The sequence below is a fragment of the Sinocyclocheilus anshuiensis genome, unplaced genomic scaffold (assembly GCF_001515605.1).
Source record: "Sinocyclocheilus anshuiensis isolate Anshui unplaced genomic scaffold, SAMN03320099.WGS_v1.1 scaffold2166, whole genome shotgun sequence".
Lineage (NCBI taxonomy): Eukaryota > Metazoa > Chordata > Actinopteri > Cypriniformes > Cyprinidae > Sinocyclocheilus > Sinocyclocheilus anshuiensis.
In genome coordinates, this window is record NW_015557079.1 from 1,219,159 (window position 1) to 1,242,803 (window position 23,645).

The 23,645-nt window shown below is 36.8% G+C and overlaps 1 long non-coding RNA gene across 1 annotated transcript; it reads right to left on the bottom strand.

Moving 5' to 3' along the window:
* LOC107676876 (uncharacterized) lies at nucleotides 1-23,645 on the bottom strand. Its single transcript, XR_001632782.1, has 3 exons — nucleotides 23,635-23,645; nucleotides 18,654-18,660; nucleotides 1-62 (listed from the first exon to the last, which is right to left on the bottom strand). It is a non-coding gene; the product is annotated as an uncharacterized LOC107676876 (long non-coding RNA).

A 23,645-nucleotide genomic window follows, 5' to 3' on the forward strand; every position in this document is an offset into this window, starting at 1 on the left:
AAAACTAAAATTTGCTGTTAACTTGCTCGCCCTCAGACTATCCAAGATATAGGTGACTTTTTCTTCAAAGGAACAGTGAAACCATGGTTTTTGGTGATTCATAAAATGCAAGTTAAAAAAAAGCATATATAGGCAAGACAAAATTAATACCCGTGGCTCCTGACGATATATTGAGGTCTTATGAAGTGAAACGACTGGTCTGTGCAAGAAACTGAACATTATTTACCAAATTATTACCTGTAATCAATAGCCTCACCCAGGTGAAAAAGTGCACTTCCATAATGTACTTAAAGGTCCCCTGAAGTGCCTTGAAACATGCAGCGTTATTCTATGTGGTGGCGTAATTTCAACTGAAACAGGAAGACAAGGCGGGACATATCGAGCAGCCCAGCCCCCTTTTTAAATTAGCCAATAGCGTTTTGTATATACAGTGGGTACGGAAAGTATTCAGACCCCCTTAAATTTTTCACTCTTTGTTATATTGCAGCCATTTGCTAAAATCATTTAAGTTAATCTATTTGTATGCACTAATTTTGTACTTAATATTCCAAATTACGAATATACGAAAAATATAAAAAGTGTACTCATGTATGCTATTTTGAGACACCATGAATATGAACTAAAATGTGCTTTTAACATACTATCTCTGTATTAAAAAAATTATTTAGTTACCACTTGTAGTATACTTAAACCCTTCTTTCAAGTGTATTTCACAGTCATGATGTCTTAAAATAGCACAGTTGTGTACATTATCTTAAAGGGATCATATGATGCGATTTAAATTTTTCCTTTCTCTTTGGAGTGTTACAAGCTCTTGGTGCATACGTGGACGAAGCGGAGTCCAGCCCGGGGCCACCACATGTGGTTGACGCAAGCCTCCTTCGTCGAATCCGCCGCCTCTGCTCACTCTAGGCCGCCGTGTGTGATGTTTCGTTGTGAAAGCAAAACTACTTTGTTTGGCCTTCCAAAAATGGACACGACTAGAAATCAGTGGTTAAGTTGTATTTACAATACTGTTCCAGAACACTTCAACCCAAATATTCGGATGAACCCAAAATATTCAGATGTGTGCAGCACATTTTATGGAGAACTGTTTCCTGATCCTGGGAGAGTAGACTACAATGCCGGCTGTTCTGACTCACAGCCTGTATAAGTACGTTTTTTATATTTGATGAGCTTTGTAAAAATCGACGCGTTTCAGAAAGGCGGGGCATAGAGGAGAAACAATAATGTACAGTATGTGGAAAATAATGTGTTTTTTGAAACTTAAACCGCATAAACACATTTCATTACACCAAATACACAAAATAATGTTCTTTTTAGCAACATCATATGACCCCTTTAAGAAGTACTAAAGAATAATTTTTAGTATATTAAGTACAAAATTAGTGCATGGAAATAGAGCACTTTAAGTACATTATGGAAGTGCACTTTTTTCACTCGGGCAGACAAACGGTCCAGAATGATGTCCAGTTCGCAAAGTAATCACTCTTTTGAAACGATTCTTTTTAGTGAACCGGATGAACCCGTTCACCAAATTAGCCTGCCACGATTTTGGTTCAGATCACTATTCATTTATATTTTAAATAATAATTATAATAAAAAATGGTGAAGATTTAATATAATAATTGTTTAACACAATAAATGTATCATTAATTTATCATTTAAAATCATGTTTGTAATTTAGCGTAACTGCTGTTGCACTTTATACTGAAGGCATGCAGCTATGTGATCATAGCATGAGCATTTTAGCTATTGTGCACATACGCTTATTAGTATAGACGCAGTGAGGGAGATGGCAATATTATTCAGCATATCAATCACCCTCCATACTTTCAGAGAAAAAAAGATCCCCTCTCTCTATCGATGCTTATCCTGCTAAATGAGCTCAAGAAAGAGAAAGAAAAACTGTTATCGCTCTCACACACACATGCATTCTTACTCTTTGTTTTAATAACCCCATTTTGAAGAACGGGGAATTTATCCATCCTTCTATCGTCGCGTGCGCGTTGGCTAATGTGTTAAGGGTGTTGCTGGGTATTAATTTTGATTACACCTAAACCTCCATCACGGGTGTTCCATATTTCTAGTCACGTGTGTTTTATTGTAATAATCACATGCCTGAACAATAAAATCGGTGTGTTTTTTAGTTCGTCTCTGCAATCATTAGTTCTGATTAAATCCGAAAACCCAAACCAAATGCAGATTTGTATTGAGCTGATGGTGTTTATCGGCTTTGTGTGTCAGAAATTGTAATGCCAGTGTGGTTTAATGCTTCATCCAAACACAAACACCTCCCCAGGAGAGAATCGATAGTGTTTGAGTGTGGGGTGTGATTGTATATTTATGAGTGCGTTTATAGGTAGTGTGTGTCTCTGGGGTGTGTGTCTGTGTGCATGCTCAGTTACGCCGTGTTTGTTTTAAGCATGTTTTTGCACGTTTGTGTACGTGTTCGTTTGTGCGTGTGTGTGTTTATGGAGCTGCTGTGCATGAATATAAATGGTGAGTGAGCCAGGAAGAATCTGAAGGAGTGGATGTGAGAACCTGTCTGCTGTTGTTCCCATAGCAACCCAGCCAGAGCACGACCAGAAGAGAGAGAGCGAGAGAGATTAACAGAAAGAAAATGATTTCTCAAGCACACTATCTGCCCAACTTACACTGTTATATGAATTTTTATTAACAACATGAAACGTTTAGTCTGATTCTAAGAGGCTCCAGTTTGGATATATTCTAAAACAGTGAGCAGGGTAGAGTTATTTATTATAGTACAGACTTTTCAGTGCAAAACTCTTGACGTGTTCGAAACAGAAGCACATTTTTTGTAAGCAGTTTTTCTGGTCTAAAACTAATGATCTAAAATAATGCTGTCTACACCTAGTGAAATATAGACAATGTCTGGTTAAACTGGATTGTGGGTGGGTGAATAAGACACATTTTTAATGCTAAAATGCCATGCGCAAATGTAGCACTAACTTTATATATGTAGGTGTGTGTGTGTGTGTGTGTGTGTGTGTAAAAATCTGAATACATTTAATATACTAATATATAAAATATATCTAAATATATTTAGTTAAATTCATTTTATATATATATATAATTTATAATAAGTTATATATGAATATATATACCTTTTAAGTTACGTTAAAATAATTTACTTACTTAGAAGCCATATTTATTCTTTACACATGCACAGGATTTTGGGATATTACAGGCAGCAAAGGATGCACATTTTGGAATCGAAGCCTATACTGACAATGACTGCATTGTTGCAGTTTCAGATGCAGCCCATATTTACTGAACACCTCTGATTATAAAGTGACGGTGACTAGACTCAGACCACTGATTCATTTGTCCAGGTTTACAGGGTCATTGGTTCTGCGTAGCTCCCACTGCTGGGATTGTGGCCCATGCCGTGTACACACATGGTGACGCCATCTGATTTGATGACAGACTTGCTTGATCGCTGCTCGCAGCTGCTGCTGATTTAACACAGAGGTGTGTTGATGCTGTCAGAGCACACACACACACACACACACACACACACATACACTGCAGGTAGAGTGAGAGATAGTGTTGCTTCAAGAAAAGCTGCTTAGTATAAATAATAAAATCAGAGGCAAAACTGAATCTCAAATATTGTGCCTTTTTGTTAGCGTGCCGATGACAGACCGCTTTCACCTTTCCATCAGTCTCACTTCATCACTGTCAAACACTCAAACGGCGTTTTGAACACAGAAATTGCAGTTTATGAATCAGAATTTATTTAAATCATTATTTTTTAATGTGGAATTATCACAAGACCCTGTTAATCCTAAACAGTCTTTTAATCTGCATATCTGTCATTGCTCTGATTTGTTGGAAGCTATACAGTATGCAGTAAATATGAGTGCAAGTAAAATTAATATGTATTTTAAAATGAAATTAATTTGCATATAAAATATAAGTCTGGTTGCATTTAATATATGAATTCTAAATATATTATTTATATGTAAATAACTGCAGTAAATCTGGGTCCATTATGTAATGAATTATATATACATTTAATATTTTTATTCTACATATATTATATAATGATTTATATGTACACCTAATAATTTTTATGTTAACATATATATTTAATATTAAATTTGATTAATTATATACAGTGTATGTGTATATATATATAGTCCCTCCTTTCATGCAAGACTGTTGTGAGATTTTTTTGTTGTTGCCTATTTTATCACCAGTTAATTCATGATCATTTAGTAAAGTCATAGTACACCTCTCCTCAACAAATTGAGATATTTGTTTTGATTTTATATGATTTGAGATATTATTCATGCCTGTTGCACAGACAGTGATAGATGAGTAATGTGTGAAATAATACTTTGGGTCAGGGCTTTGTCCAAGTACGTAAGTGGTTAATAACAATGAACAGACATACAGCCGTAATATTTATGTTTTGAAAAAAGGCATGGTAGGTACAGTATCGGGAGGAGCATAGGTGAACACTGTGTGTGTGTGTGTGTGTGTGTGTGTGTGTGTGTGTTTGAGGAGAGGTGTCACATCACATACCACACAAACACGCTCTCTCGCTCCTTCTAACACACATATACTATACTTTGGCAACCAGTCAGGCAAGTTTACCGAGAGACTGTCCAGCAGCTTCTACCAGTGTGAGGCAAAATCATTTCCAGTCCGTCTCTGCTGCTAGACTCGCTGAAGCGCCGTGTCTGTGTTACAGCCTCAAGCTACACACACACACACACACACACACACAGAGTATCATGTGCACACCTCCGCAAGACACTAACACACACACACACACACACACACACACAAAACAAACACCCACACACTTGAAAACGCACACAATTTATCAAACTCCCACATTACCCTCCTTCTGCACTCTCCATTCATCCTGCCAACTTGGCTGCTTTCCTCCCGCTCTCTCTTTCCCTCCCCTCTCCTCTTGCTTTCCTCTCCTCCACCACTCCTTCCTTGTGCAGCACCTTGTCAACAGTCTTCCTCTTTTGTGATCACTTACTCTCGCTGAGCACATCTGTACTTCATATGCTGAATGAGCTCTTATTCAGAAAGCGCTTTCTGCTGATACGGCCTGCTTATTCTTTTTCACATGAGAGGAGAGATTGTTTGTAATATGGTTGTTAACAAGTGGGTTCTGTTTTACAGCCTCGCTCTCTCTCGCTTTATCTCTGTCTTCCTCTGTTTGTCTGTCTTGAGTGTGTCTTTCATTTTCTTGTGCCCTTAAGGCGGGCGAATCGCACGAAAGCTGTCAAGAATGTGTCCGGGTCACATTTCACACCCACAATTCAAAAAAACAATTTTAGTTTGTTCAAAAGCAAATGGAGAGTTTTATTTGTATTGCATTGCATCGTTTTCATGAGAGTTAAGGACATTTCCCCCCCAGTATTTTCACTATTTTAGAAAAAGTTATAATGTGAAATTATTATATTTACATTTTAGATTATATTTAATTATTCATACAGCATGTTAGTATTTGTTTTACTGCCTTTATGCTTGTGAATAAATAAATAAAATACTGTATTACAGTAATGAGAATCACCAATAAGAATTATGGAAATTACTAAATAAATCCATTATAGGAATTACTAACTAACTAACTAAATAGAAGTGTTGTAAAATTTGATTAAAGATTACAAATAAACGAAATAAAATACTGTATTAATGAGAATAACCATTGAGAAGAATAGAAATGACTAAATAAATAAATGTATTAGTAAAATGAAGTGCTGTATATTTTGATTACATTTTATGAACAAAATAAATAAATACGGTATTATAAGAATAACCACTGACAATAACTGGAAATTACTGAATAAATAAATAAATAAATCCAATTATTAATACAATTAAGCGCTGTATATTTTGATGACATTTTATGAATAAAATAAATAAAATACTGTATCACAGCAATGAGAATAACCACTGACAATAATGGAAATAAATAAATAAAATTCAGCGCTGCATATTTTGATTGCATTTTATGAATAAAATAAATAAAATACTATATCATAGTAATGAGAATCACCATTGAGAATAATGGAAACTAATCAAATAAATAAATAACCAGTAAAATAAATTGCTGTATATTTTGATTACAGTTGTTTTAATATTGATTAGATTAACATAACATGCATGACTGAATAGATCACAAATAAGGAAGGAAATACTGGAAGGAATTGTCCATTCGAATTTCATGTTTTCATGAAAAATGTCACAATGCAAAAATAACCTTGGCTTCAAAACATATTTTGTTTCCTTTGATTTTGGGGTGAATTAAGACATGTTTCTAAGAGGTTTCGTGAGATTCACCCAGTTGCGTGATCCCCTAGAAATGAGAAAGCATAGTTGTGACCGCCAGTCATCCTACAGCGCTGAGAGAAAGCCAAAAAAATAGAGAGCGAGCGAGTCATAGACAGACAGAGGAAGCAGCTGCATACGGGGGGCCAGTATCAGGCTTCGGAACACACTCGCACACATTCACACATATGTTCTTCCCATACAAATACATGCTTGAGTAAACTGTGCAACACACATAAACACTGGTCCTCCTGATGCCTCCCTCACACTGTCTCTCTCCATATCCATTACTCACCCCAGTCCCTCTCTTGATTTCGCTCTCATTCACAGCTCTCCTGCTTCCCCCATCCCCCATTTGCCCACTGCTGTTAGTGATAGGCCAAAGATGTAGCCTGAACTGCAGCAAAAATATACAATTTATTTAACTGTCTACTTTACGTATATAGACTTAAATCCCTTATTTCACACTAGTCAAAAGGCAGATTTGTTATCAAAATGGACACCTTTAGCTGTTTTATGACAAACTACTATATTGACTTCAGATCATTATAATGGTTCTGCTTCAGTAAATTTAATGAGTTACTCCTTGAGCCCAAACTTTTGTGTCTGTCGAGAGAAGCGTGTTTGATGGAGCTGGTGTACAGAAGCTAAATGCTTAAAATTTAGTGTGGCAAGAAATTCGTAGGGTATATCTCATCTTGTTGGGCGGCTTAATTGATTTCAGGTGTGAAGAAAAACATACGCAAACATGGTGGCTGGATTGTGGGTGACCAAGAGGGAAAACTCTGGGTCTGTGTTTTTTCTCACACAGGAATTGGATCACAACAAGCTTAAAATCTTACTAAAAACTTGCAAAAAAGACCTAAATAGAGCTGAGATGAGATTCACAAATCAGTAATGTTTTTAAGTTTATGCCACTGTCTTCCACTGCAAAAAAAAGCGTTCATGAATTAATAGTTATAGTTCTGTCATGACAACTCTCTGAGGGATTGGCGTGGTAATGTACATGACAATGTTAATGTATTTGTTCTTGGCGGAATAGATCTGCTACGCTGCTGCTGCTGAGGAAGTAGAGGAAGTAGTGAGACTTGCTACTGCCAATACATCCACAGACATGCTGCTGTGAGCATGTAAGAAATACTGCTGCTGCACATATAACACATATGAATAACCCCTATAGCATACATTAATCACCTCGTAGCAGATCTATACAGGTGGAGCTGGGGAAAGTGGAGGGTTTCTGAAGCAAGCTGCAACCTACAGCAAGCACTAGTCATATATTTGAATGTTGAGCAGCGAGCTCATTGGCTACCGATACAGGAGAGAACCAATCAGCTGCCATGTGATAATGATGTCATTAGGTCAGATTGAGTTAAGACCTATCGGACTGCGCCATCTAGAGTTTCATGCCAGAACTCTGTATTTATAGCTGCAGTATATTTTCTAGTGATTTTTTTCTAATTAAAAATGTAGTAAATCTATTTATTTTAAAAATCTCTTTTATTTTGTGGTGGAAATATATATTTAAATATAACAAATCCTTGTTATTTAGACTAAAACAGAGGCAAGTGTTCAGATGGAGTACTTATGGCTTGAGTATTGCTTACTTATTTCCTTGCTGAGTGCCTGTTTTCTGGTCTGAGATCTTCCTCATAGAACAGAGGCTGTATTGTCAGGACCTGTGACTCTTAAGAGAACGAGAGGACAGGAATGAACGGATAGAGAGTAAGTGAGTGTCCTGTTTTTTTTTTTCTCTTCTGCCAGCATCCATCTCTTGAGCGAGATAAATGGGGTCCAGACACTTAGGAATTTGAGGAATCTTATCTGGTGCCAAATATAATTAAGGGAATTTTTATTTGTGGTTTTAGAATGTTAAAATAGAGACTGTTTCATATTCCTATTCAAGTTTCCAGCCTGTTGTACAGTAGCCAGATGAAAAAAAAAAACGTAAAATTTAAAAAAAAAATCTTAAATATATACAATATATATATATACTGTGTGTGTGTGTGTATATATATATATATATATATATATCACACACACACACACTACTTTTCAAAAAAGTTTGAGGTTAGTTTTTTTTTTACATTTCAGTCTCTTATGCTCACCAAGGCTTTGATCTAAAATACAGTTATACAGTAAAATTGTGAAATGTAAAATAAATATGATAAATAACGGTTGCTCAGAAAGCATTTTTATTATTAATTATTTATTATTATTACTGCTTAATTTTTTTGTGTCAGCTGTGATTTTCCCCCCCAGGATTTTTCATAAAAAGTTCAAAAGCATTTATTTGAAACAGAACTGTTTTTACTTTGGTTATGGTTACTTTTGATTCATTTAATGCATACTAGCTCAAAACATTTATTTCTTATTTTTGCAAATGTGTGTTTCATTTGGGTGCAGATCTGTTTTTAGAAAAAGTCTATGTGTAAACATATCAATCATGATTTCCACATGAAAACATGTGCACACCGGTTTTAAACGCTCAAATTCACACGATTAGCCAACGCAGACGCTGACAGTGTTGCGGTCATATTTCAGTACAGACTCTAACGGTGACAGCACATTGATTCTCTAACTAACGAATGATGGATTGCAGTTACATGCAGGTCAACTGGTTCCTTATTAAAGCTCATGAGCTGTTGTTGTTATTGAAAGTAGTTGCTTAGTCACTGTTCAGTAGTGTTTCGAGCACAAAGTGACCATGAATTTGGTTTAAAGTTACAGTCTCACACTTCTGCTTATTTTAAGATGCATGGAAATGGCAAGACAAATGGCAGGAAATGTAATTAATCTTTGCATATATTTGCCCTCTTTACCTTAGGTCACCAACCCATTTTGCTGTTTAATGAGACTCAGTGGCTTTCTTGATTAATGTGTAATGGGATGGTGCTAATGCTAGTCAGGGAGGTAAACGTTCATCTGTATATGTTCTATATAAGCATTTGACGCTCAATGCTGCCTTCAAGTCATGTCATAATGATCATATTTACAACATAAACCCACTTTAACGGCACTACAAAAATGAAATTACCAATGTGAGATTATCCTTGAGCCCTGAATTTCCAAATTGGAGGTATGCGAATTAGCAGAAGCTAATTGGTATTGATGATAAGGGGTGATTGTTAATCGTACAGTTTAGTTTAAACACCTGTTTTAGCAATCAAGCTAGCCAGAAAATACTACTCATTAATCTAGTTTATTAAGTGACAAGCTTGTGCAACCAAACTACATTTCCCATGATTCTCTGTTGCTGCACAACTATTAAATGCACAAAAGCATCACTTGCAGACCTAATATGTATCTTTTTCTCTTTACTTTGTTTCATTAGTGCTAAAAAAAGCATCCTATCATTGTAAGAAAATGTAAATGAGAGAAATAAATATCACATTTACGAAATTTGCTCTTTGTTTTTATGCATTAAGTCTAAAAAAAGCTTCCCTTTGTTTTACATTTACTTATTTTCACTCTGTCAAAACTCACTTGACGTCACAATCACGATTCCGTTAAACAGGAACATCCCAGGAGGATTTGAAGAGAGCATGAAGTAACTGTGTTTAGTGACATTTTCAAAATGGCTTCCTTCTCGTGAGCCATTACGGCTCTGATTGACAGTGCTGTGTGCTGGTGGCTCGACTTATCATTCAGCACTGTGGGGGGAAAATGCAACTGCTGCTGTTACTGAGCCAGACAATGCAGAGCATAGCGGAACAGCCCTGAATGAATTCGCTCAATGAAATGTCGCTCTTGAGCTTGATCGAGTGTTGGAGCGAACGCAAACACTTTTGTTTTGGACAGGTGGTCTTATTATGCACGTGAGCATAAGAGAGCGCAAAGAAAGATATAAAATCTGTTTAATCAGTCATAAGTGGGTATATATCAAAACCCTTCATTGCCATTGAGACAATTTGGTTAGTTAGCGTAAGGCTCATATTGTCTACTGAAGAGCCGAAGGCTTTCGTAAAAACAAAAACGCTGTTTGTTAGCCTTGGTGTGTGTCGTATTTTACATAAAAATTAAATTTAAACCTATTAAGAGCTGGTATTCAATTTACATGTGTGCATAAGTATTGTTGTAGGATTGGATTAGAGCTTTGCTTGGAGCTGGAATCACAGTTCACAACTCGGATCCTTATTACCGCTGCAGCAGGGGAGTACGATGACAGAAATAGTGCACTGAGGAGACATTTCAGTATCTCAGAATGGAATCGGTCACCACACACACACACACACACACACACACACACACACACACAGACATTGGTGGGTATGGAGAGGACATGAATAGGAGTAAGAGGCAAACAGCGTTCAGGGCAAAAGTGGCAGTGACTGCAGAAAGACGTAGGAAGACAAGGCAAGAATGAGATAGTATGTAAGAGAAAGAATAAGGGCTAGTGTGAGACATGGGAGAGGTGGTCATACATAATAAAGAGAGACATTTCTGTTTGAAACCCAGAGAAATCAACTCACCTCTGCTTTTCCCGTCTCTCTGCTCTTTTTCGTTCACCTCTCCTCACCTCCTTGCCTTTCTCCCCTCCCCCCTCCGCTGATATTCTTGTTACCATACCAACACAGCTCTCCCTTCAGGACCTGTTGGGCTCTGCTGGACGATGGTCACTCAAAACACTCATCTTGCATTCCAGTAAATATAGTGCTAGTAATCTAGTAAACAATTTCCACCAAACGCGCCGAGTTTTAATCGTCTTTCTACGTAAATGTGCTCAAGATGGACACCTTTGACCATTGCACCACACCTCCCTTTTTTCACTTAAGCGTCTCGCACATAAATGGCGCACATAAAATTCAGCTGTTAAAAACGCGTCTCGAGACCCTTGCGTTCTTTTCCGTTTCGTTGCATTATGTCTGGTGTTTTCAAGTGAATGTTCCTAATGTCGCACTAAATTGACTCGCATACAAATGGCCTACGCTGGTCAGTAAGATTTTTTTAAAGAAATTAATATTTTTATTATTCAGCAAGGATGCATTTAATTGATCAAAAGTGATATTTAAAATTTCAAAAATTATTTCTACTTCAAATATTAAATGCTGTTTTTTAAAATGTTCTATACATCAAAGAATCCTGAACCAAATGTATCATGGTTTCCAGAAATTTATTACGCAACACAACTGTTTTCAACATTGATCGTAACAAGAAATGTTGCAAATCATAACGAAATTAAATCAAATGATTTCTTAAGGATCATGTGACACTGAAGGCAGAAATATTGGCTGTTGAAAATTCAGCATTTCTCACAGGAATGAATTATATTTTAAAATACACTGAAATAGAAAACAGTTAAAACAGTTTCTTTTTATTTAAATTGTAATATTATTTAATTTTTTTGCTGTATTTTGATCAAATGAATGCAGTATTAAAGGGATACTTCACCCAAAAATGAAAATTCTCACATTAATTACTCACCCTCAAGTCGTTCCAAACCCATAAGACATTTGTTCACCTTCGGAACATAAATTCAGATATTTTTTGATGAAATCCAAGAGCTCTCTGACCCTGCATAGACAGCAGCATAACTGAAATGTTCCCAGGTCCAGAAACGTAGCAAGGACATCGTTAAAATAATGCATGTGACATCAGGGGTTCAACCGTAATTTTTCAAAGCTACGAGAATACTTTTTGTGCGCAAAAGAAAGCAAAAATAACGACTTTATTCAGCAATTCGTCTCCTCCGCGTCACCCTGGCGCCATTTTGGAGAGCATCACAACACATGCGCAACACACACACACACACACACACACACACACAGACATTGGTGGGTATGGAGAGGACATGAATAGGAGTAAGAGGCAAACAGCGTTCAGGGCAAAAGTGGCAGTGACTGCAGAAAGACGTAGGAAGACAAGGCAAGAATGAGATAGTATGTAAGAGAAAGAATAAGGGCTAGTGTGAGACATGGGAGAGGTGGTCATACATAATAAAGAGAGACATTTCTGTTTGAAACCCAGAGAAATCAACTCACCTCTGCTTTTCCCGTCTCTCTGCTCTTTTTCGTTCACCTCTCCTCACCTCCTTGCCTTTCTCCCCTCCCCCCTCCGCTGATATTCTTGTTACCATACCAACACAGCTCTCCCTTCAGGACCTGTTGGGCTCTGCTGGACGATGGTCACTCAAAACACTCATCTTGCATTCCAGTAAATATAGTGCTAGTAATCTAGTAAACAATTTCCACCAAACGCGCCGAGTTTTAATCGTCTTTCTACGTAAATGTGCTCAAGATGGACACCTTTGACCATTGCACCACACCTCCCTTTTTTCACTTAAGCGTCTCGCACATAAATGGCGCACATAAAATTCAGCTGTTAAAAACGCGTCTCGAGACCCTTGCGTTCTTTTCCGTTTCGTTGCATTATGTCTGGTGTTTTCAAGTGAATGTTCCTAATGTCGCACTAAATTGACTCGCATACAAATGGCCTACGCTGGTCAGTAAGATTTTTTTAAAGAAATTAATATTTTTATTATTCAGCAAGGATGCATTTAATTGATCAAAAGTGATATTTAAAATTTCAAAAATTATTTCTACTTCAAATATTAAATGCTGTTTTTTAAAATGTTCTATACATCAAAGAATCCTGAACCAAATGTATCATGGTTTCCAGAAATTTATTACGCAACACAACTGTTTTCAACATTGATCGTAACAAGAAATGTTGCAAATCATAACGAAATTAAATCAAATGATTTCTTAAGGATCATGTGACACTGAAGGCAGAAATATTGGCTGTTGAAAATTCAGCATTTCTCACAGGAATGAATTATATTTTAAAATACACTGAAATAGAAAACAGTTAAAACAGTTTCTTTTTATTTAAATTGTAATATTATTTAATTTTTTTGCTGTATTTTGATCAAATGAATGCAGTATTAAAGGGATACTTCACCCAAAAATGAAAATTCTCACATTAATTACTCACCCTCAAGTCGTTCCAAACCCATAAGACATTTGTTCACCTTCGGAACATAAATTCAGATATTTTTTGATGAAATCCAAGAGCTCTCTGACCCTGCATAGACAGCAGCATAACTGAAATGTTCCCAGGTCCAGAAACGTAGCAAGGACATCGTTAAAATAATGCATGTGACATCAGGGGTTCAACCGTAATTTTTCAAAGCTACGAGAATACTTTTTGTGCGCAAAAGAAAGCAAAAATAACGACTTTATTCAGCAATTCGTCTCCTCCGCGTCACCCTGGCGCCATTTTGGAGAGCATCACAACACATGCGCATGCTTTGATCTGAACGTAAACAACGTATGCGCGTGATGATGCTGACACAGAACAGTAAAAAAATTACGGTTGAACCACTGATGTCACATGCATTATTTTAATGATGTCCTTACTACGTTTCTGGACTATGATCTTGGTAGTACCCTTGCTGTCTATGGAGGATCAGAGTATCAGAGTCAAAAGTAACAATTTTTATATTATATTATTTTATTTTTATATTAATTTAAACAATTATATTCATTTAGTAACATAATATATCTTAGTGTAGGCTATATATTTAGAGTTTTATAATTAATTATCTTCTTGTCGATCCACCAGTTCAAATTTACAACTGCGTGTTTTCTGCGAAAAAATAAGGGTCGTTTTTGGCTTGTTGAAAAATTAAAATTCATTCTCTGCCAGCAGGTGGTGCTTTTCGCCAGGAATATAGCCGTTTCCCCCGTAACCGCAGTAAACAAAGCAGCGCAGCACCTGACTTTGAAACTTGCAGAGCTCATATTTAATCAATTAAATAGCCATGAACATGATGTGTGGCGTGAGAGTGCTATGGCTGGTCGGACATAGCAACAGTAACTAAGTTGGGGGGGTTTGCGAAGGGTCAATTGTACATAACTAAATACACAACTATAATTTAACATCATAGTGTACATTGCAATAGTAAATATAACAAACTACAAACGACTTAACGTAGAAATGTACACTAAACTACTGGCAAATAACTTAGAATTGCACTCTACACTACAAAATGTAATGCTACTGTACAATGCAGTATGTAAAATGGTTTTATAATGTTAAAGTGCGTCTTAGGTATTCTATGCGCTTGTGTATTTTCACCAAGTATTCCTGATGAATTGTTATGTGCAGCCGAAGACAAAACCATCTTGAGAGACTGATTCATGACACACACACACACACAGCGGGTCTGCCCCTAGAAAAGAGTCAGTGAGCTGAACACACAATCAGGCTGTAGACTGGGTGAACAGCAGGGAGTGTTAGGACAGAGGGAGGGGAGGGAGAAGGACACTTCACTGGAATTAGCTTCAGCTCAGATGGGAAAACCAGACTGAAAACAGTGGGGACAATACTGCTACAGGCGCTTATTCTTGTCTTTCACAACACGCGTGTGTGTGTGTGGCTCCACATTGAATCTGTTGCTCCGTTTCAACACCTAGAAAGTTGCCTCCAACATGAAAACAGAGAAGGCAATCCCATAATACTCTGGGATAAGCTCAGTAAAACAAGACTGTTGGAAATGTTGATTTATAAACACACTTATAATCAGTTTTATTCAATGTATTTATGAAAAGAGTCATTTTTCTGTGTATTTTATGCTGATTAGCTTAGCATCATGCTAACATCAAACACTACTGAAATCAATAGTTTGTTGAATATCCAATGCATAGCATTTGTCAGCCTAGAGCGTTTCAAATTGGTCAAACACAGATGCCAATGCAGGCAATAGATACTGAGGCAGCTTGCTAGGTTTTGGTAAAGAGCCTGTGTGTGTTTTTTCCTGTTTACAGTTGTTGCAGCCATCTTTATTACACACATTCACTCTAAATCACACAACTCTAGCTGACAGCACAGATCATTGCTGTTTTACAAGTTGTTTGTCTCCTCCCCATCAACTTCTCTGTCTCACACACTTCTCACTAAGGAAGAGAAGGAGAAAGTGGCAAGACAAAGAAAGGCCAAGAGAGAAGGATAGAAAAAAGGAGAAAGAGAGAGATAGGGGGAAAGTCGGTCAGACCCCCTCCTCGGCAGAACAGGAATGCAGGGAGTCTGGTGAAGAAATGTGGAATGGGTCTCAAGGGGAGGGGGTATAGTCTAGATGTAAACACTGTTTGTGTGTGTGTGTGTGTGTGTCGCTCTATGAGTATAGCGGAGTGTGCGTGCACACAGTGTAATGGGTTCGAGCGCATTATGAGGTTGTGTTATATGTGTCCCGTATGCATGTGTTGGTGTATTTTGAGAAAAGGGGGCTCTTTAGGTAGGCCAACTGTAAGGAACCGCTCCTCGTCTCTGATGACAGCTTTGGGCCAATGAGGTGATTTTATCATGCATGGAAAAGTACCAGCCCCACTTAAACATTGCACTGATCCGAGACCAGCTTTCCAAACTCAATTCCACGACTCTTCTGAGATATTCCAAACCTTTGCCCTTCCGTCTTAGCTATAGTACTACCACTACCTAAATTTTTGCAGAACTCATATACATACAATTCACTGTAGCTGAAATGAGTAGTAACACATTCTCTTGCAAAACCTTTGCATCCCCCCCCAAAAAAATCTTTGTGTTTGCTCTCAAAATTTTGTTCGCTCCCAAAACTTTTGCTTTCGCTCCCAAAACTTCTGCGTTTACTGAGAAACTTTGCATTTGCTCGCAAAAGCACTGAAATAAAGTCACTCAAAACAAAAACACTTTATACATTTCAGGCAAATTATGATTACCATTTATTGTTTATCAAATGATTAGATTATCATTTAAAAAATATTAATTTTTGCAGGGTTCCTTGCACAATACTATGCATGATTCATAAACTAATACATTTTCATATAATCAACTCCATATGTATGGCTTTTCTGGTGTAGTAAACTTGCTTGGTAGCTCACCTGGTACAGCACTGCAATTGCAATGCAGAGTGCATAGGTATAGAAGCAAGTTTAAATTGGCTTAGTTGCTTCAGCGAATGTATTTTCTGTTAACATTACCTGTTAGGTTTAGTGTAGTGGTATGTTATTTTCAAATGCGATAGAGAATTAACCTTTTAATGCTACTCACTGGACATTTCATTTCTGAACTGCCACAACATGTACAACAACAAACGGAATGAAATATTGCCAGATTCATGTTCATCCATTTTAGATGCTTTTAACACCACTCACTGGGTATTCCACTTTGAAAGTGTAACAAAATGTGCAGGAAGCAACATAATATCATTTTGAGGAAAAATCACCACAGACATGTTTTTTCCAATGAGCTTGGGTTGGTATTTAGAAATGGATACAAAGCATAAAACATTATAAGCACAGTTTATTGTTAACATGATATTTCAAACCTCTTATGGTCTGTCTGGATTTTAAACAGGCAATCCATTTAGTCACTCAGCTTTGTAGCACATACATTCTCATTTAAAGCGACTTTCAGTTACACTAATTGCCAGGACAGATCCTCTGGAACAACCTGGGGCGGAACATGAGGAAGTGTCGCGCTCCAGGGAAGAACGGTGACAGAATAGGGCTGAAATCATAGCACTTCTCAGTTCCTGGGTCAACACTGCTTGAGTTTGAGCCCACAACTTCTGTGTTCACAGCTCGGATCATTACCCATCACAATCTGGAATTTAAACACTTAATTTAGGCTCTTGTTGAAAAAGTATTATTAAAGGATTAGTTTCATTTTCGTACCCTAAAATGAAAATTCTGTCATTATTCTGTCACTCCAAACCTGTATTTCATTTTTTTTTTCATGAGCTGTTCAGAATTTGTGTGAGAAACAGACCATTTAAGTTGTCATTTGCTGGAAAGTCATTGATGTTAAACTTGAAATGTTCCGGGTTTGACATTAATGACTGGTTGGTTATTGCATGTTTCTTGACTAGTCATGATGCAAGGGGAAAGAATTTACGGGGGTAAAACAACTTAAATGGATAGTCCGCCCATCACTGTCTCCTATTCATGTACTTCCAAACCTGTATGACTTTACCTTGTGTGGAACACAAATAGAGATGTTTAGCAGAAGGTCAAGAGCTGTGTGCTGCATTCTGAAATTATGATATGTGAGAAACAGGCTGAAATTTTAGTTGTTATTTGCTGAAAATATTCCCCAAAGTGATTAATTTCAAACCTGAAATGTTTCTGGTTTGAGATCAATAACTCTAGTTGGTTCTTGCATGTTTCATGATCAATCATGATGCATCAAAAAATAATTTAAGACCAAACATTTTGGTTGGTTTCTCAAATGAAGCTATAATGTATGGCTGCAAAAAATATTTATATAGATTAACATTCATATAGACTACTTTTATGGTGCTTTTTTCCTTTCTAGTGCTCAAAAGTGGAAATCGTTGTTCATTTTTATCATATAGCAAAGATCAGCTCAGGCATTCTGCAGAATATTGCTTTTTGTGTTCCACAGAGGGAAGAAAGTGATGCGGGAAAACGATGAAGACACGGTTTTCCTTTTCTGGATGAACTAATTCTTTATTTATTACTGATGCAATAATTAAATGAAAGCTAGGATGCACCTTGATAGAAAAGTCTGTCTATAAATAGAGTGAAATAAAGTCAATTAATCAATTAACTTGATATGGTGTTCCAAACAGCCTTTAAATTCTACCCCACTAATGTAATGCTGGTGGTCTATGCTGTTCATCTGCTGGTCTAGGGAGGTATAGAGCCTCAGGCAAGGTTGAGTCAAGGTGCTGTGCTTAATTCAAACGGGGAGAAAAACTATATGTGAAGGTTGAGGTGAAAGATTGAACTGTATACTATTATTACTTTACTAGAACTAATGATTTGAATAAATGATGCTCATTTGTGGTTTGTGTCTTATTCAGTGCTAAGAGGGCATTTGTGGCAACACTAAGTAGTTGAAAAGGGGCAAAGAACTCTCTGCATGTGTAAAGAGAGAGAGTGTCTTGCCTTTCTTGGAAGTGTGTGTGTGTGTGTGTGTGTGTGATATTTTTAGCTTGTTCCCTCCATGAGAGGGTGTGCTGCTGGAACACTATGCTTGTGTGTTTCGGAAACAAGCTCCAGTGCTACCAGCAAAAACTTCCACAGCTTACACATGTACACACAGAGACACAAACTGTTCGCCTAAAAAGACTTCTGACCTTAATGATACATACATATCAACAGGTTGAGCACCAAAACCACAAATGCTTTCCAGTATTTTATTTAGTCTTTATTCATTTTTATTTGAGAATTTGTTCTAATAGCTGAATTGTGCACTTTGGGTCAACTTCTGTTGCTTTTAAATGTGATTTATTAATACATTTCCACTTGACTGCTGGACCTCTGTAGCTAGATAATAAGAACCAAATTTGCTCTGTTGTCCAGACTAAAAACTAAAGACTATATGACTTTATTCCTGGTCTTATTTTGCAACATTCAACAAAAGCTTTTCCTGTAAGCTATTCTGCAACAAAACTTTTTTCATGATCAAAACATTTTGAGCAAAAGATTATTTCTAATATATATTAGAAATGTATTAGAAAATTATAAATGATTTATCACTGGATAAAATATTATTGGGAGATATAGAGTGCAAACTAATATGTATATGCATCTTATGTAAGTAGTTTGCTATACTGTTATAAAGATAATAACTATTTATTTACATTACAAGCTATTAGGAATTAATCCATACTATTCCTATATATAACATATAAAGTTTACTTCTATAATTCTTATTTGTAATGTTTATTTATTTATTTTAATGTTCCTAAATTATTCCTCACTGAATATTCTGTCTTAGTCAAAAATCCATAATACAGAAGTTAAATGCTTTGTGAATTGCCATGCTATTTTCAAGTCAACATAACTTTATTCTGGTACTGAACAGCCATTTTTCAATCAATCAATCAATCAATCAATCAATCAATCAATTGCAGATCCAAGCCCACCCTACATTATTTCCCACTAAATGTTCAGATACGAAGCATTACAGACGTTAAATGTCTCACGGATGCCATTTCAGGTTGTATTTAAGTTACTCCGCTTTAAACTTGTCTATTAAGAGCAGTACCACTCAGGTCAGAATGAGAGGACAACCTCTATCAGCGCTCATGGAACAGCATGTTGTATCCACACAAATCTTGTAGATATTAACCTTCAACCTCATTTTCCTTCCTCATTTAGGATAGTTAATTACGAGGGCCTGGCCAAGCTCTCCTCATTGTGTGTGTGAAGAGCATAGTAGACAGTCGACTAATTTGTAAGCACTAAACGAACACTAATTCACGGCCATGTCAGTGTGGCCCTTAAACGGCCAAAGACTGAGGTAATAACACTTCTGTTTACATCCGTAGAGGTCTACACTGGCGACCCTAACTGATGCTGTGAACTTTCATTCGCTTGCCCGTCTCCCTGGCTACAGAGGCCCCGCCCCCACGGGGAGTTCCAGCCACACAGATGGCTCCCTGATGGTCTGTTTACATCTTATTTGCATACTGAGATCTCCACGTCTTGTCGCTGTCACAACAGACGAGTGCGTCCGAGCTTCAAGTGCCAGCGATAACTGCAGGGGTGCTACTCCCCATCTCAAACGCACAAGACATACAGCTCACAGAAGTTTCATTATAATTTTTGTCTGGTTATTGCTTTTAACATATATGGATTAAGAAGTATTAGAAAATAAGCACGGAAAAGGATTGGTGTTATTGGGGTTTAGCACTATTTGTGCGTTTGTGTATAAGTGAACCAGGATGAGCTTTAACGAGGTCAGTTTGGTTGTGTATGGTGAAAAGGTTTCGTCGGAAGGTATTGATTTTTTAATTACATATCTTGCCTCAAAATAGCAGCAGAATGGCGCTCACTCTATAACAGCTGGCTGCAGACCCGGGAGAGAATAAACCTCATTGATATTCAAACCACTCTTTATCAAGGGGACAGAGACCTGCAAGAGAGAGAGATGGGCAGAAGAGAAAGGAAAAGAGAAAGTCATATTCACTATCTGCATTTGTGGAGTTTGTTTTTTAGAGCATAGATTAAAAAAAGAATTGTATTTTCCCCTAGTGTCATTTGATAATATTAGATAAAGCTTATGATTTGCTGCGCTGACCAACAGAAAGCTGCTTGGCTTGAAAGCAAGTTCTGTATGAGCTCTTTTTTATACATCGCTACGCTATTTACAAAAAAATGGATAAACTTGACCTTTCGACATCTGTTATTATTGACATTTTTGCAAGGTGGAAAACCTGAATGATAACGGAAAAGATTCACAATAACTGAGCTGTACAAACTGTTAAGACCGAATGAAAATTATTAAATTATAATGTATAACAGTTACTTCTGGTTATACACCCAACGGGCAGGTTATAAGTGAGCCCTTGTTCATTCATTCAGCCAATTTGTTTAAAATACTGATTAATTCGGAACCAAGAGTCATTGAATCATTAACTCAGATTTATTTGAAAATGCTGATGCCAAGTGTGAGTGAGACATAACTAGCAAATTACGTAATATTAAAGGGGTCATGAACTGCCTTTTTATTTATTATTTTGTACTATTCTCTGAGGTCCACTTTTATAATAGCCTCGTGGTTAGTGCGTTGACACAGCGCAACTGCGCTCAAGGCGACCCGAGTTCGATTCCTGTCTCGAGGTCCTTTGCCGATCCCTCTCTCCTCCCAGTGCTTTCCTGTCGTCTCGCTCTACTGTCCTGTCTATAAAAAATGCATAGAAAGGCCCATAAAAATATCTTAAAAATAAGAAATAATATGCTTATTGTAGGTTAAAATGCATAAAAACCCTGCGTTGAATTGTGCTTTGTTTGTAAACTAATCCATAGTAAACTGAAGTGAACAAAGGACCAAGTTCTTACTGACGCGGTCTGGAACTTCATTAAAAATAAAGTCCATTCAATCTTTCCTAATTTTGTGATCAGAAGGAAAGCAATGCAAAGATTGTTTTTCCACAGCTTGGCACTGTACAACATCTTGTTGTTTTCAGAGCCATTTTTATCGTTTGATTTCTGTGTAGACCTGTGTTTGCCACTCTCGTTATTTACACTATATGCGCAAAATGGTGGGCGGGGCTAAACAGGCAGTGATGTAGATGCAGGCGTTGATGATCTTCTGCGGAGGTGGAGTTTAGCCACACTGTTACATCATAAAGTGGCACATTCCACAACCTGTCATTTTGGCAGATTGGTTTCAATATAAGCTGTTTTTAGCGGTTCATGACCCCTTTAATGTATTTATTAAACTGTTAAATGCAAGAACACACTTGCAATCCTGGAAGGAGTTTTTTTTTTGTACTTTTTGAAAAAATGTATGAAAAATTATGACTGCTTTTAAATACAGTAATACATTTGCAGTTTACTAGTTTAGAATTTGAGTGTGTGCCTATATGCCTTTCTGTGCTTGAATAAGCTTTTGTGTGTTTTTTTAGAAATTCTGGATGTGCTGTGGGTTTGACAGTGTGTTTGTATGTATGTGTTCTGGCGATCCTCCAAGCGGGTCGAGGGGCCCAGCAGAGAGCAGACTGTTTCAGGGTGGCTAGGAGGAATATCTTTCTCTCGTCTTGCTGTATGCCTTCATAAACCTTACAGCTTTCTTTTCTAACAGCATTTCCCTGAGTGTGCACTGCTGTTCTTTTCTCCCTCCACCAGCATCAGGCACAATCTATTACTCCCAGTTTGATTGGCAGGTGTTGGCTCATAACTTCGAATGTTCCTCCTGCTCATTGTGAAGTAATGACTTCTGATTGTAGTGGATGGAAGCCAGCGTTTAAGCTAAATAATCTAGGCTAATGACTGCGCTCTTCAATTATTTATCAGACTCAACACGCTTGCTCTGCACAGTATATATAGACATCCTGCCGGCTGGTTGGCTGGCTGGCCTGATGACCTAGTGACTGACTGGCAGCCGTGCTGACTGGCCTATTTGCCAGGATTTGCTGAGTCACGCTGCCCATGGGGTGGAGGGGCTCTCGAGAGCTGTTCCTAGATCTGCAGGGAGGCACTTATACTGATTCTAATGTGTATTGATGTACATTTGTGTTTCACAGAGTCAACATTTTTCTGAGTATACTTTAAAGACCCCAATATATGGTTCAGCAAGTGCAGCTTTCTTTCCTCCGTTGATGTATTTACTATGAAATATCTATCTATCTATCAATCATCATTTTTCGTGAATATATGAAAATTTTTTTTTACAAATTGTAGTTCATTAAAATGATCGTTCACCCAAAAAAAATGTATCATCATTTACTCACCCTCGTATCGTTCCAAATCTGTATGAGTTTCTTTCTTATGTTGAACCTAAAGGAAGATATTTTGAAGAATGCTGGTACTCCCATTGACTTCCATTGTATTTCTTTCCCTTTATGGAAGTCAATGGGGACCAACAACTATTTGGTTCTTCAAAATATCTTCTTATGTGTTCAACATTAGAAAGAAACTTATATAGGTTTGAAACGACATAAATGATGACAAAATTTTTGGGTGAACTACTAACAATATTGTTAGTGTTTCATATTTGGAACCTAACCAACTTTTTTTTAAAAGTTTATTTTCTAAAACGTTTGGACTGAAAAGTGTGTATAGAATGGAATCATAATATGCTGATTTCCAGGCCTTATAAAAAATGATAGAAAAAGATAATTGCATATATTTAAAGTGTTATATTAGTATCATTTGCTATTATAGTATTTATTAATTTCTAATTCTTAATTAATATTAATTATTTTTATTTATTATTAACTTTCATTTTTTAATATGTTTAGTTTTAGTAATTTTGATGTGCTTTTATATTTAGTTATATATATATATATATATATATATATATATATACACATACAGTTTTAGTTTTAATACTTCAGCTTATTTTATTTCAGTTGCTAATGTAACATTACTTTTTTTCTTTCTTTTAGTTTTTAAGTTTTTTCACCTAATTTTTCTGCTCTATTTTATTTCAGCTTTATTTCCATTAACAAAAAAACTGTTTTAATAGTTTTAGTTTGAGCTAACAATAACAACAAGGTCTGGAAACCACTATTTTACATTTTACATCATCGTGAGAACCTCTAAAAGAAACACAATTGTCCAAAACACTTTAAATTTGCTATCTTTAGGTTACAAGCTCAGACTGTTAACCACTAGGCACTTTAGTGTGTGGTTACCATTTAATAAATCCAAGTGATTAGCAGCTGTATTAGATCCATGGGAACATCAAGGACACCTATTAAAAACACTAAAGCTATTTAAACCGCTCTCGTGTTGCTGGCTGAGAGAAAAGATGTGGGCATAAATGTGTTGTTGAGTGAAGAAAACCAAAGTCTGTTTAGCAAACGCCACAATGGCCTCCTCAGCCGCCCTGACAACCACAAACCGCTACAGCTACATTACAGTAAA